Below are 23,145 nucleotides of genomic sequence, written 5' to 3'. Positions count from 1 at the left end.
ATTAACTGCTCCCGTCTTCATAGGCCAATTACCTTTACTTACATTTTGGTTGTAAAAACACTAGGTATGATTTTTTTAAGCCAAAAGGCAAACGTTGTTTGAAAGTCAAATGAGTGTCGTTACAGTGGGTCCAACCTTTACAACTTTTTAAATAGCATGTGTAATGCCCTGATGTTGTAGAAGGACCGTCATGAAAAATAATAGCTACAGTTGCAAAGGATATTGATAACTGAGATGCTACGAAATTTTGAATAGAAGTTGTCAATTTAGTTTCATCAGGTCTACATCGTTGGAACATTAAAATTACATACTGACCATAATTTTGTAGAAATAATGTGGACAGCATTGCAGACTTACATTGGGTACACACCATATTGTGATCCGCTGCTTTAACTAGATTAATAAAAGGCACTGATTTGCAGTCTGGTAAAGTCAAATATATAAATCTTTCAGTCTCTATTCTAGTAGTACTTGATGAAGTACAGTTGTCACAGTCATGCTGCCATTGATGAGAAAGGCTAAAAAGATTTTTTATATCTACACCTTCATCTTCCAATACATCAAACATATACATTAAAAATTCCTGACAATCCTGCTGAATATTCTGTGAAAATTGATTTTGACCAGAACATATGTCTAAAAGATTTCGAATTTCTGAAACACTTTCTATTTTTGCTCTATCACTGCTACATTTCTCAGACACGGAATTCAACAAACAACAGAATCTTTGATCCCGATTTTCAACAATCTGTTCTTGTATATTTTGAAGAAAAAAAACAACATTAACCACTACATTAGCATAGCAGTTGACACCAGAACTGTTTTCAAACTGAAATCCAACAACATCTTCAACAGAATCCTTTTGCTTTCTCCTTACAATTACAGTTTCATCTACTTTTTGTCTTTTTGCTACTACCTCACTGCAATTATTCTCATTTCTTCTTTTTCGGCCTACCACACATTTTTCAAACAGAGGATATTGAGGCAAATGTGGAGCATACTCTCTTCTTAACCTATTGTATTCTTTAACACAATCTAGATCTGCACAAATCTTTGTTTCATCACACTCAATCAAGTACAATCCTGATAAAGTTCTGACTCGTGATAATGCCACATATGCCATACCCTCTTTAAACACAGAACTTCCAATGTTCACCAAAGCACTATCTACACTTAAACCTTGAGATTTATGAATTGTCACCGCATATGCCAAACAAATAGGAAACAGTTTTCGGCGAACATATAAGTCTTTCACAAGCAAAAATCTAGCTGAACAACGAGAAATTTGTTCTATTTCGTCAATGCCATCAAATTAAATTTTTAACATTTCAATTCCATCTCTATTTTTGTAATTCACAAAACCAACAACATGACCCGTTGCTCCATTTACCAGACCTCTTTCAACATTTAAATTCCTTCTCAAAATGATACGACAATTTAAACACACATTCAGAGTCATTTCAAAACCAGCAGTTTTAGATATAGTCTTCTCTAATGAATCCAATTTTGATTTCAAATTTTCAGACAAAATAATTGTTGCTCCCATATGTTCAATTTTATCTATAGCTTCCAGTTTCACTATCTCTTCATTTTCTAACTTTAACATTTTGTTGTTGAACATGGAACATTCTTTCAGAGTTGGCATCAAACATATGCCAGATTTCTTCTCGTTAATTTTCTTAAAAATATTCTCTGGAAGAATGTTTTCATTTGGGTACAAATTTGAAATTAATCGTCCATGTAAAGCTTCTTTCCCTTGCTGACTTACTTTTCCGATTCTTACATCTTGTAGAATATTTTTATAATCTTCATCCTTTGCCTGTCGCATATTTTGAAGCAGTTCTGCATATTTGAAGTTTAACCATATATTAACGTTTCCAATGCTTCCTAGGCACTTCCTGGTATCTTCATGCGTGAGCATTTTGAACACAGGTTGTCCTTTCACTGGAGTAAACTGTAGTAGATCTCCAAAAACAATAATATGTTTTCCTCCAAATAAGACATCATAGTCTGTTCTAAGAATTTCTTGCATTCTCAAATGCACAAAAGCAAGCATTATATTTGACACCATGCTTACTTCATCAATGATAAGAAGTTTCATTTTCTTCAGGACTCTCGAAACTTCGGAACACGCATCTCCAGATAGCTTGTGATATTGCAATTTGTTATCGTGCTCCACTGGCAGCATCAGTAAACGATGTAAAGTAATCCCTTTAATATTATGTGCTGCCAGCCCAGTTGGAGCGGTAACAACACAAGATAGCGGTGATTCAGTCCTTTTCTGCAGATAAGTTGCAATTGCTTTAATCAGAAAACTTTTTCCAGTTCCCGCTTCTCCACTTACGTACAGTTGGACTGGTTTAAATGATGTACATGAGCACTCTTTTTTCTCATGAGTGAATCCATGTTCAATCTGTTCTGTGACTTCATCATATATCTGTTTCTGCTCAAGGTTTAGTTGTTTCACCAAATCTTCTAAGTTAACTACATCATCTTGAGCTTGTTCCATAGCTCTTTCCACCTCATCCATGGCAGTGGCAGCTTCATTTTGAATAATTGGTCCTCCAAGTGGATCCTGACTCAATGAAGCAGAACTCTGACTGTCTTGAGAACTGTCTCTAGCAATCTCTGCAGCAATTGTGGCTTCTTGCTCTATTTCTTCGTTCAACATTTGCAGATAATTTGGAAAAACAGGACATTCTATGGTATCCTTGGTTGCATTAAAAGAATCTTCGTAACAGAGAAAATCACCAAGTAGTTCCTCTTCTGTACGCCATGGCTTAAAGAGTTGCAAAAGAGCTAAATAGTAAAATTCCCTTTTCTCTGGATTTTCGCAACTCAATTTTCGATGATTAATCAAATGGCCTTTTTTCTGTCTCACTAGACGTCCTTCACACCCAATGATAGCATATATTCCATTGTTGATATCTTCTCTGATGGTTCTCTTATAAATAAAGTTTTGCAGAACTTCATACAAACAACTATTCTCAAGATGACTACTTCTGTTTGGATAGTATGTATCCAACATGTTTGTCTTCAAAATATCTGTACTTTCTGGTTCTTTCTCCGCCAAATACTCTATTTCTTGTACAGATTTCAAAACTCGATTTCGTGTTGCAGCAAGACCTAGACTCACCCAAATGATGGTTCTAGATTTGGCATAGAGACTTGCTGATGACAATCGATCAGAACATTCATATGCTCCAATTTCTCGATGTGACAACATCTTCAGACTGTAACTGTATAATTTCTTGCTTAGACTCTTTTCATGTGAAATGTCCTCCCACATTTCCTTCAGTTCTGTCTTTTCTTTTTTTGTGATGTAAGACGTCACATATCGAGCCACAGCAATAGAGTTGTCAGCAACGAATTGAATATCCATGTTAGCATTCCACATGGACAAAATCACTGGGTTGTAGTCGTTGATGTACTTGGACTCTTCGTTTCTTTTTAAATTGTATGTATTTTTTGGTGATTTCCTCGTCACAGTATGTCGCAGAGAAGACATCAAATTATTTACTCTTCCTTTAGAAATCACTGGTCGTGGAAAGCTGAAACGACATTTTGTGTAGAACTTGTCCTTGTTTCTGAATTTTCGAAGACAGTACTTTCCACAACGATGGGATTGAAAGCGTAAAACTTGTTGCCTTAAACTGTTTTCTTCGGATGTTTTCGGAACAGCACATGTTGAATACTCTTCAATGAAGCTCATCACTGTCTCATCCGAATCTGTTCCAAATTTGGGTGCATCTTTAATCCACAACAACATATGTATATGAGGAGCACCTCTCGCTTGATACTCCTTTCTCCAAAAGAAATCCAAAACCTCTCCAAGGGGAGGATTTTTTTTGTTGGTAATAAAAGACATCATAGCTTCAAATCTATGATTGAAATATCTGCACACATTCACTGGATCCAAAGAACACAGTTCTCCAGCAGTTTTGAATTCTATATTTTGAATATTTGCATTTGCCTCTCGTAGAAATTGAAGTAAATTGTCCCATGCATACTCAGCACAGCTAAGAGTGAGGAACCATGTAGGAGTTCCTAAGTTTCTTAGCATACATTTCAATTCCCTATGACGACGGAACCAATACTCATTTGTACCACGCTGACATGCCATGAGATTGATTAACTGAGATTCCAAAATATTATCTTGCAGATTCACTTTCTCCATAAAGTCCCTTGCCGAAACATTTTGCAAATGTGCTCCACTTTTCAGTATATGGTTTACTGCATAAGAAAGCCCAGACAAGTCACTTTCATACAGTAGATGAAACAAATAGGGAATGCATTGACGAAACCTTGGATCTTCAGCATATAATCTTACAGTTCGATATTCAGATGCAGGAATTTGAAGTGGTCGATCGTCATATCGTCCACCTCGACCTGTTGGAAATAGCTGTGGAAAACAACGAGCTTCCAAACTTTCTTCCCATACACTAATGGGACTTCCTTTTGCTGCTTTCATTTGAAACAATTCTATTGCATTCCCCATTACTTCTTTGGAATGCAAAGGATGAACAGTATAATGTTCATATATTTCTTCACTTCTAGACACATCAACTTTTTCAATTTGGCCGCCTGAACAATCACTGTCTTCATCTGCAGCTGTTTCCTCTGCTGCAACACATGCATCTTTGTAATACTCATTGTTTTTGACTAAATACAACGTTGCCTTTTTGACTTTCCTAACATCCACTAAATCTTGCCAGATTTTCTTACTCTTTGTCGGAACCCCATTAACTAGAATAACTGAAGGTTCCTCTTCTACTTTTTCTATACCAATTGTATCAATATTTGTTTTGAAATCTAGAGGCAAATAAACAACTCTTCCCTTTAATCCTCTCTGCAAATCTGTAGGAGGCAATTTCCCTATCTTTGGCTCCATGCGAACAATTGCCTGAAAAGGATGGACACATTGAATCAAAATAGACTCATATGTATTTAAATCCATCAATTCACAGGGAATGTCTACCAACTCCAGATTATTATGAACAGCTCTAGCAGGCATTCTGTTTTGATTTAATTTATCATAACAATATTTACAAATACGCTGATCAGAACTCAAATCAAAACAATTCTCCACCCACAAATAAGTTGCAAAATCCTTCCACTCATAATTATTTATCTTTTCACTTTTTACGTATAAATCAACTAATCTAGTTTGATGCTTATAATGACTTCGTCGACAACACACACAAGTAAAATTCGGCCTTTCACTTGATTTCACCTTAAACCTGGTAATTTCCTGCTCAAACTTTTCTGTACTTGAAATCTGTACATTGTCTTCCACATTACCTTGAATTGCTGTGTCAATTTCTACACTGTCCTCTTTTTCACCAAAATAACAAATCTCAATTTCTTCACAAATCTTCTTCACATCTAATTCAGTTCCATGCAAAAGAGCACTGTTTAATTGTGTAAGCTTAAGTGCTGGACTCTTTGCATAATACAACATTCTCACTAATTTCCTCATTTTGGTATGATGTACTGCTAACATCCTAAAATGATGAAAAACACTCTGACAGACATTTCTAGAAAGACAAGCCAGTGAATGCCCTTGCAAACCTGTGTTTTCTCTCACTTTGCAAGGATCTAAGTCTTGCAACAACTTCACTTTCTGCTTTAGACTTTTCTTACTATATGTACGTAAGAAATTACAAAACAAATCAATTGATTCCTGTCGCACACTACAAATACGACTACACTTCCAAGTGTACACTGGACCCTTAGTACGTCTCCCTAAAACTTCATCAGTTAACACCTCTTCTGGTTCTCTAGGCACAAGTTTCTCTTTTTCAATCGGACAACCATCTTTCACTTCATACGCTCGACCGCTGGTGTCAACTGCATGCACTAAATCATTCTCCTGGAAGTAACTCTCCTCATTAAAAAATGGCTCACAACTTGAACTGTGCATCCATTCTCCTGAAAAAACTTTACAAAAATGAGTCCGATTAATTACTCTTTTCCATCTACTGTTTGATTTGAAAACATCAATTGTCTTGTTAAGTGTCCTAATTCTATTAATTATTAAAATTAATAATTTTTTCTTAACTTCAAAAGCCTGATCAACAATCTTCTCTACACTTTTCTTTTTCTTATAAAAAGCAGCTCTCTGTTTACCTTTCCTAATGTTTTTTAACAAATTTAAAACCACCCTATTGCGAAACATTCTTTCACGAATGTCTCTAAACTGATTCTGCCTTCTATTCCTATACATATTATTCTCTCCTGCTCCAGTTGTAGGATTCTTTGAGGGTCTCTCCTTCCTTTTCAAATTTACTCTCTCATTCTCTTTTTCTACATGCTGTCCAACATATTTTTTTTGATCTACATATGTTCCGTAAGAAAGACTTAGTTGTCTTACCAGGAGCTTTGTTCCTGTTTTTTGAAGTATTTGTTGTTGAAGAGTGCTGTAATTCCGTTGCTGTTTTTGTTTGTAACCGTATTTCATTTTTCCTTTTTCTTTGCCTTGAGGGCATCTTTCCTTACTCTTGAAATCTTGATTTCAATCTGTGTTAAAGAAAAAAATAGCACATTATAGACCACTATTATCAAACAACAAACCAATGACAAAAAGCAAATGGTCTATTCAGGGTTACAGATCAAGTGAGGATTCTCCAAGGGTGCAGAAGAGGTGAGACCTGTATTGGAGAGTGTAGTGGAAGAGAGGTATGTCCACAGGTACAAAGAAAGTGAGACCTGTGTCTAAGAGTGCAGTAGGAGATAAGCTTTATGAAGTATAGTCCACTGCACTCTTACACACAGACTTCACCACCTATGTTCTCCAGGAAAGGCCTCTCTCCCACTACAGTATTGAACACAGGCCTCACCTCATCTGTCCCTCTGGACATGCCTCACCTCATCTACACAATCTACTTCCTAATCTAAGGTAACACAGGTGACATTATTGTGAAAAGATGAAATATATGTATTTAATCATGCAGACACTATTTATTCCTTCTCAAAAAACTAAAAGTCATTGTTTTCCACCAAAATCGTTTTTAAATAACATTTTAGACACACAGTGCAGGTCCTATGTACAACCATTCAGTGTCCATGACTACAGTGGACAGGACTAAGCTCCTCTCACCCTTGGACAAGCCTTACCTCATCTCTGTCCTCTGAACAGGCCTCAATGTATTGAGTATAATTGATAGTAAGTAGGTGCAGATGAGGTGACGCATGTCCAAGGGTGTAAATAAGCTGAAGCCTGTCTAAGCATGCAATTAGTTGAAGTCTATTCAGGGTTGCAGATGAGGTAAGGATTGTCTAGGGGTGCACAAGAGGTATGGCCTCTATTGAAGAGTGTAGTAGAAGAGAGGTCTGTCCACGGGTGCAAAGAACTTGAGACCTGTGTCTAAGAGTGCAGTGGGAGATAGGCTTCATGAAGCCTAGTCCACTGCACTGTTAGACACAGGTCTCACCACCTAGGCTCTCCAAGAAAAGCCTCTCTCCCACTACAGTCTTGAACACAGGCCTCACCTCCTCTGTCCCTCTGGACATGCCTCACTTCATCTGCAAAATCTACTTCCTAATGTGAGGTAACACAGGTAACATGATTGTGAAAAGGTCAAATTTTTTTATGTAATCATGCACACACTATTTATTCTTTCTCAAAAATTTAAAAGACATTAATTTGCCCCAAAAATGTTTCAGTAGTGCAATGAAAAGCTTATACATATGACCTTTTCTCTGTTTTTCAAATTTTAATCTAAAAAAAGATTATGAGGCCTAAGCAAGAGTGCAGATGTGATGAAGCCTGTCCAACGGAGCACAAAAGGTGAGGCTTGTGTCCAAGAGTGCAGTGGGCAGGACTAAACTGGAGTAGTGTGCAAAAAAAAGATGAGCCTCATTTATAAAGCCCTGCATCAGTTTTCCACTGCTGATGCGTCACTTTTTGTGACGCATCGGCGGCATAAAACATGTGCCTTGTTGCGCCATATTTAAAAAGTGACGCATGTAGGTAGATGCGTCACTTTTTAAACCTCTGCGCCACATTATACCTCTGTCAGGTGTAATGTACACAGAGGGGTAATTTCTCCGCAGAAAGCCTCGTAATAGTGACGCAGTGAAATCTATCAGATTTCACTGCGTCACTTTTAAGACACTGTTACGTCAAAATCTTGCGCCTGCCTCACAGCAGACATAAGACTGAGGCAAACGCTTTCACATGGAGCTTTCCCCATGTGAAATGATGCATTGCTGGAGTACAAGCATTCCATTTCAGTACTGAAAACTCACTATTTTACAAAATACATTTCCTCTCTCTTGCAAACAATCCTACTAAGCATTACCAAAAAAATGACACAAACCAACAGCAAAGAAGCTCAATGTGCTTCCTAATCTGAAGTAACACAGGTGACATGATTGTGAAAGTTCAAATTTTTTTATGTAATCATGCACACACTATTTATTCTTTCTCAAAAATGTAAAAGACATTAATTTGCCCCAAAAGCCTAGTCCACTGCACTGTTAGACACAGGTCTCACCACCTAGGCTCTCCAAGAAAAGCCTCTCTCCCACTACAGTCTTGAACACAGGCCTCACCTCCTCTGTCCCTCTGGACATGCCTCACTTCATCTGCAAAATCTACTTCCTAATGTGAGGTAACACAGGTAACATGATTGTGAAAAGGTCAAATTTTTTTATGTAATCATGCACACACTATCTATTCTTTCTCAAAAATTTAAAAGACATTAATTTGCCCCAAAAATGTTTCAGTAGTGCAATGAAAAGCTTATACATATGACCTTTTCTCTGTTTTTAAAATTTTATTCTAAAAAAAGATTATGAGGCCTAAGCAAGAGTGCAGATGTGATGAAGCGTGTCCAGGGGAGCACAAAAGGTGAGGCTTGTGTCCAAGAGTGCAGTGCACAGGACTAAACTGGAGTAGTGTGCAAAAAAAGATGAACCTCATTTATGAAGCCCTGCGTCAGTTTTGCACTGCTGATGCGTCACTTTTTTGACGCATCGGCGGCATAAAACATGTGCCTTTTTGCGCCATATTTAAAAAGTGACGCATGTAGGTAGATGCGTCACTTTTTAAACCTCTGCACCACATTATACCTCTGTCAGGTGTAATGTACACAGAGGGGGCATTCCCCCGCAAAAAGCCTCGTAATAGTGACGCAGTCAAATCTATGAGATTTCACTGCGTCACTTTTAGGACACTGTTATGTCAAAATCTTGCACCTGCCTCACAGCAGGCGTAAGACTGAGGCAAACGCTTTCACATGGGACTTTTCCCATGTGAAAAGATGCATTGCTGGAGTTGCGTCATTTTTGTGACACACTCCAGCAATTTGTCACTTTTGCGCTTACAGATACATCAGAAATACTGACTTATCTATAAGTCCTAGAAACATGATGCATCATACATTAAATATAATGCATCATTGGTGTCACAAGGAGTGCACAGTTAAAAGTGACGCATCACTGTTTTCATAAATAACGCTCTCAGTGTGCTTCCTAATCTGAGGTAACACAGGTAACATGATTGTGAAAGCTTCAAATTATTTTATTTAATCATGCACACACTTTTTTATTCTTTCTCAAAAATGTAAAAGCTATTAATTTACCCCCAAATCGATTTTTCAATAACATTTTAGAAACACAGTGCAGGTCCTATGTACAATCATTCCATTTCAGTACTGAAAAGTAACTATTTTACAAAATACATTTCCTATCTCTTGCAAACATTCCTACCAAGCATTACCCAAAAAATGAAACAAACCAACAGCAAAGAAACTCAGTCTGCTTCCCAATCTGAGGTAAAACAGGTAACATGTTTGTAAAAGAATCAAATATTTTTATATAATTATGCACACACTATTTATTCATTCTTAAAAATGTTAAAGCCATGGATTTGCACTAAAATTGTTTTTCAATTACCATTTTAGGAACAGAACACAGGTCCTATGTACAAGCATTCATTTTCACTACTGAAAGCCACTTTTGCGCTTAGAGATACATCAGAAATACTGACTTATCTGTAAGTCCTAGAAACATGATACATCATACATTAAATATAATGCATCATTGGTGTCACAAGGAGTGCACAGTTAAAAGTGACGCATCGCTGTTTTCATAAATAACGCTCTCAGTGTGCTTCCTAATCTGAGGTAACACAGGTGACATGATTGTGAAAGCTTCAAATTATTTTATTTAATCATGCACACACTTTTTATTCTTTCTCAAAAATGTAAAAGCTATTAATTTGCCCCAAAATCGATTTTTCAATAACATTTTAGAAACACAGTGCAGGTCCTATGTACAATCATTCCATTTCAGTACTGAAAAGTCACTATTTTACAAAATACATTTCCCATCTCTTGCAAACATTCCTACCAAGCATTACCCAAAAAATTAAACAAACCAACAGCAAAGAAACTCACTCTGCTTCCCAATCTGAGGTAAAACAGGTAACATGTTTGTAAAACAATCAAATATTTTTATATAATTATGCACACACTATTTATTCCTTCTTAAAAATGTTAAAGCCATGGATTTGCACTAAAATCGTTTTTCAATTACCATTTTAGGAACAGAACATAGGTCCCATGTACAAGCATTCATGTTCACTACTGAAAGCCATTGATTTGCCCCAAAATCATTTTTTTAATAACATTTTAGAAACAAAGCGCAGGTCATATGTACAAGCATTCCAGGTCACTACTGAAACTTCACATTTTTACAAACTACAATTCCTCTTTCCAGCAACAACTTTTTATCAAGCATGTTCAAAAAACATGAAGAAAGTCACATTAAAAAACCACATTTTGCTTCCAAATCTTCTCCATAGAGTATACAAGTCTCTATCTATATTAAATGAATCATAACTCACCTTTACAAATGCTTTAGGAGATTCAGAACAGTGTCAGATACACACACCAATATTTCTTTAGCAGAGCAAAATGTATGTTCTCCAGGCACTGCAACAATTAATGGCACAGAAAACCTCTAATTCTACACACATATTCCTCATGGTAACCAATCAAAACTCTTCCCTCTCTATTTTCAAATCAACACCCTTCCCCCCCTCAGCCCTTCCTACCTGTTTCCATAGCAACTCCCTCCTCACTGAGCTCCCAGGGTTAAAAGTTTATTCTACAATGTTGCAAATCAAATCAGCAAGCATGTTTGACCTCTCAATACACCAGCTTATCCACTGCAATCTTTCTTTAAATTACTTTTTCTTAACCATTCAAATTACTTCTTTCACATAACAGAACCATGCACCCTAACGTTCAGTGTTCAACTATCTGAATCCACCAATCATTGCTTGTGATTCAAGAGCACTGAAACTCCACATTTTTTTTTGCAAACTCCTACTGTTCCAACTGCCATTTCATTCCTACACTTCATCTGACTGCACCAGACCCTCCTCTCACCATGACTCTGTCTGGATTATTGGACATAGCTACATTCACTGGGATCAAAGGTATGCAGCTACCAGAAATTTTCACAACCTTGATTTACCAAATGTGCACATAAAATAGATTGGCCAAAGAGGATTGAGATGTCATCAATTGATACCATTGGTGAAAACCTTTCACCATCTGCCACACCCTGACCGTATAATTTTGCACTGTGGTGGAAATGACCTAGGCACTTTGACTGGGGTAGGTCTGGAAATGGTTTTAAAGGACACCTTTGGGCAATTGATGACACTTTTTCCACAAACTGCCTTGGTATATTCCAATATATGCCAAAGGCAGAAATGGAAGTGGTCCAACCAATTTTGTCCACAGATTGAGAAAGCAAGGAAACATGTGAATAAATCTGTTTCTGCTTACATGAGAGACTATGGAATGGGTTCAATATACAACAACAACTTGCGTTACAACATGCAAGATATCTACAGAGGAGATGGTGTGCACTTCTCAGATGAGGGGAATAGAATATTCCTCCTGAATTTAAGATTGTACATTGGAACCTACTTGTGGGTACCTAATTCAGCCGCAGAACCCAAAAGCTCTTTTCAGGGCTACCGTACATCTGATCACTCACAATGATTATTTTACTCTAACTTTTTTCACTAATTTTCACCAAAGTACGCTCCCCGGTACGCTTCCCGGTGCGCGTACCGGGCGCTCCCCCCGCGAAAAATTTAAAAAAATTTCTCGCCTATATGGGCCTCCCTAGACCCCCTCAGAAAACCTAGAGGGTCAGGGAGTGCCTACCATGCCCCCTTATACCCATTCCCAACGTTGTTTGTCCTCCAATTTCTGTCTCAAATCTACCGAAACACAAAATGGAGGACTCCCGTAGCGCTGCCAGTACGCGTACCGGGGCGCGCACCGGGAAGCGCTCCCAAAAATTTTAAAAGTTAATTTACATAAAAACCACTGGAGACACTTTCACCAAATATAGAATAGGCCATACTACATACCAGTCCCTACCATTTTCCCAAATTTGGTGGAATTCCATTGAGCCATTTGGCCTGTAGCCCTCTCTAAATATCCTGAGGTGAATTACTTGACAAAAACACATCTGAAGTGTTACAATTTACAACCAATTAAAATGTTACTTTCATTTTCTACTATTATTTCATGACATTTGATTGGTTATGTACATGAATATATATAAAGAAAGAGAGGGAAACACAGCAATTTTTACTACTACTTCCTGAAGTACATTTCAAAAGGATTTTCACTGAGAACTTAAACTTCTTTTTCAAAGGTAAGATGTTATTTTGAAAACTGAAGTATGTTGTGCACTTTAAGTTGATTTGGAAAACATTTTCTGATAGTTATATACTATCCCTCTGTAATAGTTATAGATTGAGATAGGCTTCTCTGTTATAGTTATGGATGGAGTTAGGCTTGTCTTATATAATTATGAATTTACTTAGGCTTTATGATATACACTTTTTTATATTTCTACTTCCAGCCTGATACCATACACTGCCCAAAGATAACTTCACTGTTAAAAAATCAAAACTACCTGTCTGAACTTAAACCCAACAGTGCCCTATCTCTACTGATATATTTATTTTTTATGCAAATTACAGCAAGAAAATGGAAGGAGAGCAGAATATTTCCTTCAAAATTGTTCTGGAGAACAACGCTGAAAACGTTATTGAAGACAATGATGACTTAGATTTCATGGATCAATCACGGGACTATGAATTAGTTCAATGTGTAGAAGCAGTAGATTCGCTGATTGAAAATGAGGACATTTCCGACAATGTGTTGTTAGAAGTTCTGTTAAATTTGGAAAAAGAATCAGAAAAATAAATTTATATTTAATGCCCAAAAATTGCTCAAGACATTATTCATTTTTATATGTAATTCATAAACTAGTACCAAATTGATTATAATGTAAATTCAGACTTATAGTATACTATGCAACTTTTTTATGTTACATAGTAATTTTGCTCATAGTTACTTCCTTTCTCCCACTATATTATCTCCAATGTGTATTTAACATCTCTTTTTCATCTCCTGCCTTCATGTTCTTTCTGCTTTCCTGACAGACTATAATATGGATTCCATATACCACAATAACTTCTGTAACAACATGCAAGACATCTCCAGAAAAAAAGGTGTACATTGAATTTAAGACTCTGCATTGGTACCTACATGTTGGTACTTAAATCACCCACACAACACAACAACTCTATTCAGAGCTACCCTACCTCTAAGCACTTTAAATTATTATTTTACTGTTTCACTGAGTTTTCCCCATCTGTGGGGGGGGGAGGTGTGTGTGGGGGATGGTGGGGTGTCTCTGTGAAGTGTGTGTGTGTGTGTGTCTGTGGGGGTGAAGTGTATAGGTGTGTGTAGGTGTGTGGGGTATGTGGGTGTGGGTGGCGGTGTAGGTGTGTAAGGTGTGTGTGTGGGTGTGGGTGTGTGGGGTGTTTGAGTGTAGGTGAAGGTGTGGGTGTGTGAGGTGTGTGAGTGTGGGGGGTATGTGTGTAGGATGTGGGTGTATGTGTGGGATGTGTGGGTGTGTCTGTGAGGTGTGTGTGTGTGTGGGGGGGGTGTGTGTGTGGGATGTGTGGGGTGTGTCTCTGAGGTATCTGTGTGTGCGTGTGTGTGTGTTGGGGGAGGCATGAGGTGTGTGTGTGGGTGTGTGGGGTGTGTGGGTGTGGATGTGGATGTGTAAGGTGTCGGTGTGGGGGTGTGGGGGTGTGGGGTGTTTGGGTGTGGGTGGAGGTGTGCGTGTGTGAGGTATGTGTGGGGAGTGTGTGGCTGTGGGGGTGTGGGGTTGTGTGCGTGTGGGTGTGTATGGGACGTACTTGTAGGTACCTAAAACAGCCACATAACCCAAAAGCTCTTTTCAGAGCTACCCTACCTCCAATCACTCAAAATGATTTTTTTACACTACTATTTTCACTATTTTTCACCAAAGTACGCTCCCCGGTACGCTCCCCGGTGCGCGTACCGGGCGCCCCCCCACGAAAATCGAAACCCTTTCATGGCCCCCACATCAAACCTAGGGGGTCAGGGGGGGTGTACCCTGCACCCTTTTGGTCATTTCCCCCTTTGTTTTTTGCCACCTCTTGTATCTCGATCCTACCGAGACACAAGATGGCGGCCACTGCGGACTGTTTCGAATGTTTACAGACACCCGAGAGCCAATCAGCTTTCCGTGGCAAGTCGCGTAGCGCGCCCGGTGCGCTCCCCGGTACGCGTACCGGGGCGCGCTTATAGATATATATATTTTTCTGAACCTAAATTACTCAAAATCCTCTGGAGCACATATCTTGAGACATAGCAAAGGCACATCGGGCTACCAGTCCCTAAAATTTTGCCAAGTTTGGTGAAAATCCATTCAGCCGTTCGAGCTGAAAGTGAGTTTGACCGCCCTATGGAAATAAACATGGGGAAAACACGTTTTGAGATCCCCCTTTTATCTCGGCCCCCGCTTGACAAATGCCCCCCAAACTTTCAGGGAAGGAGCAGAGCGCCGCGAGGCAAAGTTGAGGAAAATTTCAGGCAGATTCGTCCACCGGCGCCAAAGTTATTCCCAATAGAATGTTACGATTTCCCTATGGAAATCAATCCTAACTATAACTACCTACTGGCGACCACCAGTAGGTAATATATATATCTCACCGTGGCTGTTATTCTGGTGATGGGCGCTGAGGAAGGCGAAAGCCGAAATGCATTCGCCGCCACTAGATTTGCACTGAGAAAATAAAGCCTCTTCTTCAAGTTTCTCCTCTGGGCTTCTGCTTCTTTCCTTGTTGGAGGGAGATTCCTGTTCATATATATATATATATATATATATATATATTACCTACTGGCGGTCGCCAGTAGGTATATATAGTTAGGATTTTTTCTCTATGGGATTTTTGAAAATTCTTTGTCTAATAACTTTGGCGTTTGTGGACGGAATTGGCTGAAATTTTCAGGAAAATGGCACATTTTGTTTCTGAGCAGCCCTTGAAAATTTGGGGGGGTTCGTCAAGGGGGGGCCGAGAAAAAAGGGGGGTCCCAAAACGTGTTTTTAACATTGAGTTTTCCATAGGGCGGTTGGCCTCACTTTTAGCCCGAACGGCTGAATGGATTTGCACGAAACTTGGCAAAATTGTAGGGACTGGTAGCCCGATGTGCCTTTTGTAGGTCTCAATATATGTGCTCCAGTGGATTTTGAGAAATTAACGTTTAAAAAAAGATATATATCTGTAACAGCGGACCGGGCAGCGTCCCAGGACGCGTACTTTTCGCGCAACGGAGCTTTGTGAAGCGAAGCTGATTGGTTCTCTGGCGTCTGTCAACATTCCAAAAAGTCCGTAGCGGCCGCCATCTTGTCTCTCGGTAGGATCGAGAGACAAGAGGAGGCCAAAACAAAGGGGGAAATAACCATAAGGGGGCATAGTAGATCCTCGCTGACCCCCTAGGTTTGATGTGGAGGTTTTAAAAGGGCCCCGCGGGGCAAAAAAAATAATAATAATAATAATCGAACGGCTGAATGGATTTGCACGAAACTTGGCAAAATATTAGGGACTGGTAGCCCGATGTGCCTTTGCTAGGTCTCAATATATGTGCTCCAGTGGATTTTGAGAAATTAACGTTAAAAAAAAGATATATATCTGTAACAGCGCTCCGCTTCGCGTAACGGAGGTTTGCGAAGCTGATCGGTCATTCTGTCACTGGGCTATAGTTGGGCTACATCTGGCTGATATTTGGGCTACATTTGTTTTTTTGTGTGTCTGGCGGCCATCTTTGGGCTACATTGGGCTGCATTGGGCTTCATTGGGCTACATTGGGCTACATTTGGGCTCCAACATATATATAGGCCAATGTAGCCCAATATATATTTTTCAAAGTTAATTTTCGTAAAAGCCACTGGAGCATATATCTTGAGACATAGCAAAGGCACATCGGGCTACCAGTCCCTACAATTTTGCCAAGTTTCGTGGAAATCCATTCAGCCGTTCGAGCTAAAAGTGAGTCCAACCGCCCTATGGAAATGAAGGAAATGAATGGGTAATTTGTAATTAGCAAATAGCTAATCGCAAACTAGGAATGGTAAAGAATCGCTATTTATTCCTTAAAGTTCGCTATTTAGGAAATGCAAAAAACTTTGATGATACATATGGCGGTTCATCTCTAACAAGATAAGAAGCATAGGGATACATTTATGATGACTGGCGCATCACCAGGGATGTGTTAGTCATTCTGTGCCGCTGTTCCGTCACCTATGGTGTGCTGCATTTACAATGCGGCGCATCATGGGGCAAAAACAGCACAGATGCGTGATGTATCTGTGCCGTAAAGGTGGCGCATTGCTGGAGTTGTATCGCAAGTGTGATGAAGCTCCAGCAAGGGTCGGGGGTGCCCCTGTCGCAGGGTTTCTCTTCTCACACAGAACTGTGGACAGAGGATTGGAAACTCGGCGAATTAGGGTGTCCCAAAACTCACGTTAGTAATCAAAAACCCCTTAGCAAGCTAGGTACAGTGTCACATTGGATATAACAAACTCTCAATGTTTAGACAATCCAGAATATGAACTTATAGTACCTCAGGATACGTCGAACTCATGAACAGTCGGTCGTTATATATTTCTTAGAAACCAGAACATGGAGTTAAGAAGAACACATGTGTATTTGAAATGTTTATTTACTAATGCCGTCTTCTCAGGCGTAGTATCTTAGATAATACAAGTACACATATTATTAGTAGCAAAATTACCAGCATAGTTACTAGTACATAAAAAGCGAATGGTGATAGTATGTTAACATGCTGTAAATGAATAAGAGTTAGCAACACTTATAAGCAGCCGCGGGCCGTGGAGGGAGTTACGGTGAGGCAGGGAGGCGGGGAGGGGGAGAAGCAGGGTGGAGAATACAAGTACACATATTATCAGTAGCAAAATTACCAGCATAGTTACTAGTACATAAAAAGCGAATGGTGACAGTATGTTAACATGCTGTAAATGAATAAGAGTTAGCAACACTTATAAGCAGCCGCGGGCCGTGGAGGGAGTTACGGTGGGGCAGGGAGGCGGGGAGGGGGAGGGGCAGGGTAGAGAGGGCTCCACCCTGCTTCTCCCCCTCCCCGCCTCCCTGCCTCACCGTAACTCCCTCCACGGCCCGCGGCTGCTTATATCTCACCCTCCCTAATACACATATTATATTATTTGCTAAGAAGGTCTCTTTGTGTTGGTTTAGGGCATGCCCATACTTTAGTGTCTTAGATTTGAAGGAATCACATCAGCATACACCAGCTCTCTCTTCATGTGAACCGCATCAACTGTTGTGTATGTGTGTTCGGCAAAGCAATATAAAACCCGCCTCATGCCCAGAATTGGCAGAAGTTGCACTTATGTTATGAGTATGAAGTCGTGGAGATCAGACCTCATAACAATTCTGTATCGTGTTGTTCTTGAAACTTTAGCACTCGCTGTACAGATATAGTTTAACAAGCAAAGCAGATAGTAGAGCAATAACATATTATTCTCATGTAAACCACGATGAACTACTAGGTGGAAAGCTAAAGCAACAACTAAGTGTCGTGTGCAGAAGTTGCAAAAAAGGAAAAATGGCGTTTAAACCGGTAATGAGCCCATGCTAACTTAACACGGTGTAAAGATATCCAGGACCTAGATGACACCTCCCCATGATCCGGAAACGAACTGAATAAGATAATAGAAGTGCCATCTCATGAGAGCAGATTGCAAGTTTATATGTGGACGGTCCGCAAGGTAAAGCATTAAAAACTAGGAAAATTTAATGCTAAAGAAAAATAAAACAGCCAAGTACTTTATCGAGTCTTAAGCCAATAGGCAAGGTAAATAATAAAAACTTGACAAATAAGTCAATGAATTGTCAATGAAATGCTAGTACTCAGCATATCAAACATGAAAAAGGTCTATGACATAACTGTGTATGCAAAATAAGCTGCAACAGCCTCCAATAGGAAGTCACCGTCTTCATCCTAAAACAGTTCAGCCATCCAATTTAAAAGCGGAAAAGAACATACGTGCTCTCCCAGCACCGGATCCTCTATCACCATCAGAGGACAGCTCGGTGGGTTTTCAAGAAAGCTCTGTTCCAAGAAAGACTGTGCTGCCGCCAGTAAATTCCAGGGACCAAGTAGTCCATGCATCAATGCCACAGCCATAATCCTTTCGCCAGGACAAACCAACTCGTGAGTAATGATAGGAGTCATCAGCTGATTAAAGTCGACGTCAGGAGAAACCGGTCCGCAGAGACACAAATCAATGGCCCAATCGAAATCACAGGTCAGGCAGTGAAATACAGGCTGGACACAGGTGAAGTAGGAGAATCGAAAAGATAATCCATATGCCGTGCTTAATATCGCCAACGGCATTGTGCCATAATATTCTAGCATGCGATTGCGGAACAGTGTCAGCAGCTGCAGGGTGGGAGGTTGCATAGGAGGGACATCCATATTTAAAAATGTAAAAAAGCACAAGAGCGTCCGCTGGTAATGCAAGTAAAAATGCCAATCCACGAAGCAGAGTGGAGAAAATAGAATGAAAGAAAGGAGGGATGACTCCAAAGATTTTCTCAAATGAAGTCACGAGACCACTGGTAACAACTTTAAAAAAGTGCGCCAGGGCCTTTGTGGAGGATGCGTTAAAGATAGTCCGAACCATCTTGCTGAAATTGAAAGGCAAATCTGAATTGAAAAGGGTCTGCACCTCTGTACGGGTGTTCGCTATGTGAAGCACGAAAGTTTCACGGGCCGAACTCAAGGCCACCTCTCTCTGAGACAAAAGAGCTCTTATTCTTGCCATGCCGTTGAAATGTGCTCCCAAGGTTGGTATTTGTGGCCAGATTGAAAACTCCCTATGTTCATGTGTGGGAGGAAATAGAACATTTCTGCAGCAAATAACCCGTTCACTTACTGTTACGATAAAAGGAATACTTTTAATTAACTCAGAACAATCTTCATTATTGAGCATCAAATAACTACCATTTTCCAACAACTTGAACGTGGGGATGATAGCAGGAACTGGCGTGCCTTGCAACACGCAAGCCATATTTGGTCGGTGTTTGTTGCATGAACCGTGTAACTGTATCTGCCTACACATTAGTGAATGATCTGGCGTCTCAGTGCATTCCTCTCCATTCAGATAAACTTCTTGATCATCTTTGAAACATCTGTATGTGTATGGAAGCGACCAGACCTCATGAAGAAAAGCACTACCTAAAGGTTCATAACGACCTATTGGTATATATTTCATACAATTTGAAAACTTATATAAAGCAAAAGGCAGCGTTATTAAACCGTGGATAAGGCACGTTGCCAAAAAACCCGCAATCCTCTGCTGATGATGTCACTGAGCATGTCATGAATGATGTAATATGTGACATCATCAGCAGTGGATTACGGGTAATAGTATCTCTAGTTTATTCCCCTATAGCTGTCTTTCTTTTAACATAAGTGTCTGTTTCCTTCCCTTATACTTACTGTTTTTGGTTCGCTTCCGGTTCGCGTACCGGCGAGCGAACTAGGAAGCGAACTAAGAGAAATAGAGGTTGGCACAGTTCCAAATATTGTACCAATTTTTTAATAACGGGGAGGTAGTTCTGAAAAGAACTTTTTTTTTTATTGTTTTTGTTGTTTTATATTTTTTTTATTATTTTTCAGAACATTTTTTTACTTTTTTTGAATTTTTCTGAACAGTTTTATATTTTTTGGGGTTTTTCTTGGAGGGGGCAATGAAAACGATTCATTGTAAAGGGCTCAACAGGAGCAACAAAACAAAAAAAAAGTATTTATTATTTTGGGCGTTTCGTACAAACTTGCATATGATAGTCAATAGCTCTGTTGATCAGAGTGATGCTTCTTTCTCCGTAGCAAATGAATCCATCGCAAAATACGCAGATGTGTTTTACTTCACCAAATCTCATTTGTATATTTGGCACCATCTCCCTGCCCTCTGGTCCCGTTACTTCCGGTACAACAGATCTTCTGGCCATAATAGGGAGATTATCTAGGTCGTTCCGAAACTGTGCAGCACTGTAGTTGTTAGGATGCCACCTAGTCATATGGCGATGCATTGTGTAGTTTCCGAAACTGTATTTTTTCTCGGTTCCTCTGGACAGTCTATCTTGACATATAAGGCAAGTTACGTATCTTGCATTTACTTTTTTCTGACCTTTGGGAATTTTAAAAAATTGCCAAATGAAGTTTTCTTTCCGGTGAGACGTCCTGGGTTCCTCAGGCAAAAACTGCCTCTCTTCTTGCTCTTCCTCGTCTTCCTCTTCTTCCTCTTCTTGCTGAATTATAACTTGAGCAGGTGGTCCACTCTTCCTTGGATGTGGTGGAGGTGGTGGGGAAGCACCAGCTGAAGCTACTAAAGAAGCCATTGCTCAGTGATCACAAAGGGTCTTTCTCTCACAATGATGAAAGTCAGAGTGAGGAAAGAAGGAGGGATTTTCATCATTTGGGAAAAACAAGAGTTCTCAACCAATGAAAAGTGTTCATTTTAGATTATATGACCTAGTCTTACATCATTAGGAAACCAAAAGTGAAATGAACCAATGAAAAGTGTTATTACCAAGTCACATGACTTGCTGTGTTTACGTTAAGCGCTTTGCAGGGCCTCCCGGTTTGCTTCCAGAAACCTGCGCTTTGCGACTCGCTTCGCGTACCAGTTCGCTAACGTAGCACGTCATATGACGTATCACGCGACAACGTGAAACGTCATGCGGACGGGAGGCGTCACGATGTTGTTTTCTAACGCGGCACTTGCGGTAAAGAAACGTTTACCGGCTCGCGGTCTATTTCGCGGCATCAAGGTCAGCTAACGGGAAGCTTCCCGATTCGCGAAGCGGGAACGAAGAAAAAAAAATATTAAAAAAAAAAATTATTCATAAACATATAAAATATATTTTTGGATTTAAAGAAGAATACATTTTACAGCTACAGATATTAGCTGTTAAAAAACCAATGAAATTCACTGAAAAAACCATAGGTTATAGACCATATATAGTTAGGAATTAGCATTTACAAAACCTTGAAAATTCACTGAAAAAACCATAGGTTATAGACCATATATAGTTAGGAATTAGCATTTAGAAAACCTTATTTTACTCACACAAAACCATTGAAATTCCATATATAGTTAGTTGCACTAACTATATATTGCGCACCCGCAATCCACTGCTGATGATGTCACATATTACATCATTCATGACATGGTCAGTGACATCTACACAGTTAAACACAGAACACCATACTTCAGTGACATCACTGATGACATCACTAATGACATCTGAAATGACATCACTGATGACATCTCAAATGACATCACTGATGACATCATGACACACCAATACCAGTTACTACATACGCACTCACTGATTCGTACGTCTACACACACATTCACTCATTCAAAAGGGATGCAGAAAGAGGTAGGAGATGTGCACAAAGAGGCAAGAGGGGTACAGAAAGAGGCAGGAGAAGTACAGAAAGAAGGAAGAGAAGCACAGAAAGAAGCAACAGAGGTGCTAAAAGAGTCTTCCATACATCCAGTCATTCTTCAATATGTAAAATGTATTTAAACTTTACAAAAACACACAGACACTAGATGATGTCATCAGTGATGTCATTTGAGATGTCATCAGTGATGTCATCAGTGATGTCACTGACCATGTCATGAATGATGTAATATGTGACATCATCAGCAGTGGATTGCGGGTGCGCAATATATAGTTAGTGCAACTAACTATATATGGAATTTCAATGGTTTTGTGTGAGTAAAATAAGGTTTTCTAAATGCTAATTCCTAACTATATATGGTCTATAACCTATGGTTTTTTCAGTGAATATATATATATATATATATATATATATGTATATATATATGCCAATGGGTATTGAAGAATGAGTGGGTGTATAGGTGTCTGAATGGATGAGTGATTAAATGTGTCTTACTGAATGCATGGGTTAGTGACTAAACTGTGTGAATGTCTCTCTGTTTGTCAGTTGGTGGGTAAGCGGCTGCATGGGTTGGTGAGTAGCTACATGACTGTCTATATGGGTTATTAATTGGTTGTTTGAGTATCTGTATGGGTGGGTGTCTGTGTGGGTGGGTGTGAGGGTGTATTACTCTGTGCATAGATGTGTGAGTGGGTGATTCACTGGGTGTATGGGTTCAAGAGTGCAACTGTAAAGAACTGTATGGATGGGTGAGTGTGTGTATGGGTGTGTTGGTGAGTGAATGGATGTCTCAGTGGTACATATGTGAATAACTACATATGTGAAAGGCAGTATATGTGAGTGTTGGAGCGTATAAATGACTATATATGAGAGTGAGTGATTGGGAGAGTGGCTGTATGGATGAGTATGTATTTGTATCAGTGATTGTATAAGAGAGTCAGTATGTGTTAGTATCTGTATGAATAAGTGAGGTGGTGTGTGTATAACTGTATAGGTGAGTAAATGGAAGTGTGATTGATTCTTTGCATGACTGACTAGGTGTTTGAGTAACTCTATGGATGATTGGCTGTATGAGTGCATAAGATAGTGCTGTATTGATTAGTGACTGCATGTATGGGTGACTGTATGGGTGAATGAGTGTATGTGTGTGTAGACCTAGGAATCAGTGAGCGGGTATGTAGTAACTGGTATTGGTGTATCTATGGTTTCGAAAATGGTAGTCTGTAGTTTAGAGTTTGTGTATCAAAGTTATATTAGGGTGTGAGGA

Source organism: Lissotriton helveticus, chromosome 8 (assembly GCF_964261635.1).
Source record: "Lissotriton helveticus chromosome 8, aLisHel1.1, whole genome shotgun sequence".
NCBI lineage: Eukaryota > Metazoa > Chordata > Amphibia > Caudata > Salamandridae > Lissotriton > Lissotriton helveticus.
Note: the sequence above shows the minus strand (reverse complement) of the source record.